At 39.8% G+C, this 7,284-nt stretch overlaps 1 long non-coding RNA gene across 3 annotated transcripts; it reads left to right on the plus strand.

The window, feature by feature from the left end:
• The first annotated feature begins 1,139 nt into the window (after window positions 1-1,139).
• Window positions 1,140-3,192, plus strand: LOC311085383. 3 transcript variants are annotated; one of them, XR_014606797.1, is made up of 5 exons: window positions 1,140-1,275; window positions 1,925-2,058; window positions 2,241-2,303; window positions 2,470-2,564; window positions 2,935-3,192. It is a non-coding gene; the product is annotated as an uncharacterized lncRNA (long non-coding RNA). The 3 variants fall into 3 exon arrangements; XR_014606798.1 differs by lacking the exon at window positions 1,140-1,275 and adding an exon at window positions 1,390-1,556; XR_014606799.1 differs by lacking the exon at window positions 1,140-1,275 and adding an exon at window positions 1,395-1,536.
• The last annotated feature ends 4,092 nt before the right edge of the window (window positions 3,193-7,284 follow it).

A 7,284-nucleotide genomic window follows, 5' to 3' on the forward strand; every position in this document is an offset into this window, starting at 1 on the left:
ATGTTAAACACCAAATGGTTGAAATGGTGTTGTTAACTCACTGTGGATTCAACATAGAAATATAAATAAAATTTGAGTTGTACGTCAAATCAACATTATTTTTACAACCATGACTTTTAAACATTTTGTTGAAATATATCAGTAGAAAAATAACGTTGTTCCAACATCCAAACAATGCTGATCAATTAACTGTTGAAAAAGTGTTGATGCATGAATAATGATACAACGTTGAAAGATCAACTCTGAATTAAACGTTTGTTAAGTAACATTAATTCAACGTCAAAACAACGTTGAACACTAAATGGTTGAAGTGGTGTTGTTAACTCACTACGGATTCAACATAGAAATAAAAATAATTTTTTTAGTTGTACGTCAAATCAACATTATTTTTTTACAACCATGACTTTTAAACATTTTGTTGAAATATATCAATAGAAAAATAACGTTGTTCCAACATCCAAACAATGCTGATCAATTAACTGTTGAAAAAGTGTTGATGCATGAATAATGATACAACGTTGAAAGATCAACTCTGAATTAAACGTTTGTTAAGTAACATTAATTCAACGTCAAAACAACGTTGAACACTAAATGGTTGAAGTGGTGTTGTTAACTCACTACGGATTCAACATAGAAATAAAAAATTTTTTTTTAGTTGTACTTCAAATCAACATTATTTTTTTTACAACCATGACTTTTAAACATTTTGTTGAAATATATCAATAGAAAAATAACGTTGTTCCAACATCCAAACAATGCTGATCAATTAACTGTTGAAAAAGTGTTGATACATGAATAATGATACAACGTTGAAAGATCAACTCTGAATTAAACGTTTGTTGAGTCGTGATAAAAGCGCTTTCTAACGTTACATCTTTTATTTTTATTTTTTTTTATTGCATAACACATTTGTTACAATTTGCCGAAAAAAGAAATTGATCTTGTAATACATCATTTAGATACAATTCATGTTTTCATAAGGAATAAAAAATAAAAATAAATACACATCAGCCAAAAGAGAATTGAGACGCTTTCTACATCTCCTGGCGTACTTTGAGAGCAACTCCAGTCTGATTGATCATTTTGGAATATCGTTCAACACAAGAGCTTGATTGGAGGACGGCGGTTGTCCATCACACAACTGTGATTCTATTGGCTCTGACGGTTCCAGACAACACCCGATTGCTCATGCGCGAAGTGGGTCTGTGTTGTCATCGTCAGGCAGATTCTGACCTGGACGGGTTCGGAATGAATTTGGTGGTAACATCTCAAACGGTAAGCAAAGTTTTTGAAGTCACATTTTATAACTAGAAAATTCCTAAATAAATGTTGTGTGTGCCTGACTCTGTCACATATGGGCGTCGTGACGTCATACTTGGCGTGGCGGCCATGTTGATGGCCTCGCGAATGTAAACATACAGCAAGTCGAACGAGGAGAAACAGAGTAGGGAGAAGAAAAGAAAGAAAAAAGATGCTAGAATCCCGAAAAGGATGTGGAATTTACCGGGATACGTTAAATGGGGAAACCAGGGACCAGTATGTGGACAAATTTTCCTGTAAAATATCCCGTATTTTAATACCTTACTCTCATAACATTAATGTTAGCCCTTCCATCGGACCTGTCAGTCTCTGCACTGTTGTCCTGTTTCTACCCCCTTGCCCTTTCAGCGAAACAGATGTTTTCAAAGCATCGTTTTGCTTACTTGAAGTCAACCTTAGCGTGATATTGGCCTTTTTAAGATAACAGCGTGGTTGTTGTGAGAGCACGATTTCATGCCAATCTGTAAGCAAAGTCACGTTAGACCTAGCTTCACAACTCGCATAGTTAATGCTGCAGTTTTGTAGTACGAATTTTTGCTGTCAGCAGAGGGATAGCAACAGAAAGATGAATGTTGAAATTTTCATTTTTCGGGATATTTTATAGGAAAATACTATACGGGAAGACAGCGGGAAAAGAGCTCTGCTGGAACAAGTTATGAAGTGAAGCCGGCAAACACTAAAGAAGAGCTTGAAGCTTTAGAGAATCACTTGGAGGACAAGAATGAGGGAGTAGAACTGGTAAGTTTTAAATAATTAATCTTGTAAAGTGCTGGCAAAGTTTCATTATGACAATTGGCTTGTTCACTTTGGTGACCACTACAAACTCCTCGTCCTCATCATGTGCCTGCTTTGTGGAGGTCTGACTCTGACCACATTTTCTGGTTATAATTTTAATTTCTTGTTTCTTGTTCTTTTCCGAGTAAACAACTGAAGATGTTGGGAGGCGTTGATGCTGCAGACCATGTGAAGAAGTCAATGGCTGCGTAAGTAACTTTATGTTCCTTTTTTGCATTAGTTTACAGTGATGTTCCCTGTCATATACTGTCATGCACTCCCCCCACACACCCACTTACTCACTCTCTGCTACATTTTCATAATGAACTTGATTGCAATATAATATTCTAATATAAATCTGTTTAACCATGGCAGAACTATGACAAATAAAATGATGGCCATAATGAGCCTCAGAGGAAGAAGTGGGAAGGTTGCCTTCATGAAGACCCGTCTCTACAAGATAATCTGTGGTGAGTTTGCTTTAACATAGTAGTTTTGTAACAGTGTTTTAAATAATTGAATATAGTAAGCAGAATAATAATTCATAAGAAATGAAGAAATCATTTTAGTTGGAGAACTCTACAGAGCATGGTCTAATATTATATACAGTACTCCATTCTGGGCTCTAGACTAACTTCTCTACCGGCAGCACTGGTTACTACCAACTGCCTTTTGTTGCTTGCCCAAGCACATGATTATCAATGACCTTGCACATTGATCAATACTAATTTATATACTTGAAACATTGGCAATTCCACAAAAGTTGATATTTGCAAAATATTTTAATTTGAGAGGTTAACGTTTGCTAATACTGATCTGTTTCCCCCCCCCCCTCATCAGACGCTGTCTTGAGCTCATTTGATACAACTACAACAAAAGCAGACGAATACATGGCCAAATACTTGAAATATGCACCAGAGAGGATAGGTGGCGGTGGCAGAAAGAAGTAACAAGAAGGGAAGATTTAACCAGCCGTGTTCAATGTTGCCCAATGTTTGGGCCGTTTTTCTAAAGGTTAAAGTTCGACACGTGTAAAATGATGTTGTGTGAAATGTTGGCACACTTGCAGCCATGCAATAAAGCATGTTTCTTACGTCAGTGAAATGTCTTTATTAATCTTCTTCCTGGTCTTGCTTTGACCAATTGGCTTCTTCCTAGCTGACTGTTCAACGTTGATTAGATTGACGTTGTAATGACATTGCTATTTCAACGTTGATTAGATTTGCAAAATCTAAACTAAAATCAATATTGATTCAACGTTGGCGAATTCACCTATGTTGAGAAACGTGACATTGGAATGACATTGCTATTTCAACGTTGATTAGATTTGCAAAATCTAAACTAAAATCAATATTGATTCAACGTTGGCGAATTCACCTATGTTGAGAAACGTGACGTTGGAATGACATTGCTATTTCAACGTAGATTAGATTGACGTTGGAATGACGTTTCTATTTCAACGTTGATTATATTGACGTTGGAATGACGTTGCTATTTCAACGTTGATTAGATTGACGTTGGAATGACATTGCTATTTCAACGTTGATTATATTGACGTTGGAATGACATTGCTATTTCAACGTTGATTAGATTGACGTTGGAATGACGTTTCTATTTCAACGTTGATTATATTGACGTTGGAATGACGTTTCTATTTCAACGTTGATTAGATTGACGTTGGAATGATGTTTCTATTTCAACGTTGATTATATTGACGTTGGAATGATGTTTCTATTTCAACGTTGATTATATTGACGTTGGAATGACGTTTCTATTTCAACGTTGATTATATTGACGTTGGAATGACGTTGCTATTTCAACGTTGATTAGATTTGCAAAATCTAAACAAAATCCAACGGTTATCCAACACTGACACCTGACGTTGATTCAACGCTGACTCTACGTTAAAATGCCAGCTGGGATGCTATTTATACAGACACATTACTGATACCTTAAACACACTAACAAACAGACATCAAACACAAACGTCTAGCAGGAGACATATTCTCATGCACAAGCTGATCATCCAGCCAACAGATCAAACAGGTCTGTACAGTATGTACAGTATCTGGTCTTAAAGACTGAAGTTTGATCATCTTCTCATGGTAACAGGCATATACTCTACGTGATCCTCCTCTTCAACTTTCTGTAAAACACATCACACAAGATACAATAATAGCAAAGTTATTATATCAGAAATGTGACATCCTGAAAATATCTATATCTCCCTCATACTGCTAACATAAGGTAGATTGAGATCAGATTCTCAGTGCTTTTGGACATCAAGTGGAGATGCAATAATTGCAAAATTGTTAATCTTAAAAAATAAATAAATTCTTAAAAAATCTAATATTGAAATTAAATAATATTATTCACTGTCAGGGAAAATAAAATGCAAAATTTGTGCCTTTAGGGGTGCAAATGCTTATCACTTGCGCACTACCCTCAGAGTACTTTATCCTTGTACCTTATTTACCTCTAGTGCATATTAATACATTAGAGTAGTAAAATGTACTCTTAAAGTCGGCATGAACAGATGTTTCGATTGTCTATTCTTCCCTATTATGACATATATCCAAGTGAAACAGAACAAATGTTGGGCAGGGCTTGATTTTTGTCCATGGGGAATTGATTGGCTGGTTGTGGTTTGCTATATGCGAGTGACAGGTTGCCCCGCCCTCGTCATCAGATAATAGAAGAGATGTCGCTGCAAGAGGGAGGGGAAGATATTTTGATTCAAGATTGCAAGGCACATGAATTTAAAAAATAATAGTGTGCACAGATAAATCATTTATAATAAACACTGCAATAGTCCATAAAATAATATGAATGTTCAATTTTGATTTCATGGTGACTTTAAGATATAATAAGTATTATTATGGTACTATGAACTGCACAGGGCTAACAGCATGCACAAATATAAACAAGATGCAAGCCAAATAGGAAAACTGACAATTTTGTAAATGCATAAATAACAACAGAAGTGTGACCCTCTTTGAACAGACCTGTGAACCAATTCTTTGGTTGTGAAGTAACATGTGACTTTCTGACTTCAGTGGCTCGCATGAAGAATTTCACATGAGTATTTCTATCAAAGTCCTCCCCTTTGGGCTGTCCCTGTCATCTCACGTCTTCACGAAGGTCGCAGAGGTCCCTTGTTTCCCTGAGAGAACATAGCGTTCGCATCCTCAACTATCTTGTTGACTGGCTCATACTGGCCCAGTGACCAGTGCGAACCTAAACACCTCAGCCAGTTGGGGCTTCGGGTCAACAGGGAAAATGGCAAACTCTCCCCGGTGCAGAGGATCTCTTTTCTCGGTATGGAGTTGGACTCGGTCAACAGACAGCACGCCTCATAGAGGAACGTGCTCGGTCAGTGTTGAAATGCTTGAATTAGTTCAAAGGCAGGACGGTGGCCCCACTAAAACTTTTTCAGAGGCTCCTGGGGCATATGACATCCGCAGCCGCAGTAACGTCGCTTACGTCGCTCGGATTGCTTCATATGAGGCCACTTCAGCACTGGCTTCATGGCTGAGTTCCAAGATGGGCATGGTAGCGTGGGACACTCCGAGTGACAATCACCCTGGCCTCCTGCCAAACCTTCAGCCCCTGTTCGGACCCTGTGTTTCTACAGGCAGGAGTTCCTCTAGAACAAGTATCCAAGCATACTATTGTCTCAACAGATGCCTCCACCACCGGCTGGGGGCCTTGTTCAATGGGCATACAGTTTCAGGTATTTGGACGGGTCCCGAACTACATTGGCACATCAACTACCTCGAGTTGTTAGCAGTACGACTTGCACTGGGTCGCCTCAAATCAGTGCTACAAGTCAAGCACGTACTGGTCCGGACGGACAGCACTCCGGCAACTGCGTACATCAACCGCCAGGGTGGTCTACGCTCCTGTCGCAAGTCGCAACTCACCCTTCCTCTCCTCCTATGGAGTCAGAAGCATCTGAGGTTGCTCCGTGCCATTCACATTCCAGGTCTGCTCAATCATGCCGCCGACAAGCTCTCACGACAGCCTGCGCTTCCAGGAGAACCATCCCCAGGTGGTCCAGCTGACTTGGAGTTGCTTCGAGGTAGACCTGTCTGCCGCCCCGGACACGTCTCATTGCCAGTTGTTTTACTCTCTGACAAAGGGGACCCTTGGCATGGATGCACTGGCATTTACATTTATTCATTTAGCAGACGCTTTTATCCAAAGCGACTTACAAATGAGAACAATAGAAGCAGTTAAACTAACAGTAGGACAACAAAATGCAAGTGCTATGACCCTTCTCAGTATAATCTAACGCAGAACTTTTTTTTTTTTTTTTTATATAGTTATAGAACAGAATAGAATAGAGTAGTAGAGAAAGTGTTAGTATTACAGGATCAAGTGCTGCCGAAAAAGAAGCGTCTTCAGCCGTTTATTAAAAGTGGCTATGGACTCAACCGCTCTGGTTGAGTTAGGCAGATCATTCCACCAGCAGGGAACAGTCATGGTAAAGGTCCGAGAAAGAGATTTTGTGCCTCTTTGAGATGGCACCACAAGACGCCGTTCACTTGCAGAGCGCAAGTTCCTGGATAGCACGTAAGTCTGAAGTAAAGAGTTAAAGTAAAAGGGAGCAGAACCAGTGGTTGTTTTGTAGGCAAATGTCAGTGACTTAAATTTGATGCGAGCGGCAACTGGCAACCAGTGCAATTTTGTGAGGAGAGGAGTGACGTGTGCCCTTTTCGGCTCGTTAAAGACCACTCTAGCTGCGGCGTTCTGGATCAGTTGCAGAGGTTTGACTGTGCAAGCTGGAAGACCGGCCAGGAGAGCGTTACAATAGTCAAGTCTGGATAAAACAAGCGCTTGGACAAGGAGTTGAGTAGCATGTTCTGATAGGAAGGGTCTGATCCTCCTAATGTTGTACAAGGCAAATCTACATGACCGTGCAGTTCTGTGAAGTTCAATTGATCATCAATTACCACACCAAGGTTCCTGGCTGACCTAGATGGAGTTATGGATGACGAGTCTAGCTGAATGGTGAAGTTGTGGTGAAGTGTTGGGTTGGCCGGGACCACGAGTAGCTCTGTCTTTGCAAGGTTTAGTTGAAGGTGGTGGTCCTTCATCCAGCCAGAAATGTCTGTCAGGCAGGCTGAGATGCGAGCAGCTACCGTCGGATCGTCAGGCTGGAATGAGAGGTAGAGTTGTGTGTCATCA

The sequence above is a fragment of the Abramis brama genome (genome assembly GCF_963993115.1).
Source record: "Abramis brama genome assembly, chromosome: 6".
Lineage (NCBI taxonomy): Eukaryota > Metazoa > Chordata > Actinopteri > Cypriniformes > Leuciscidae > Abramis > Abramis brama.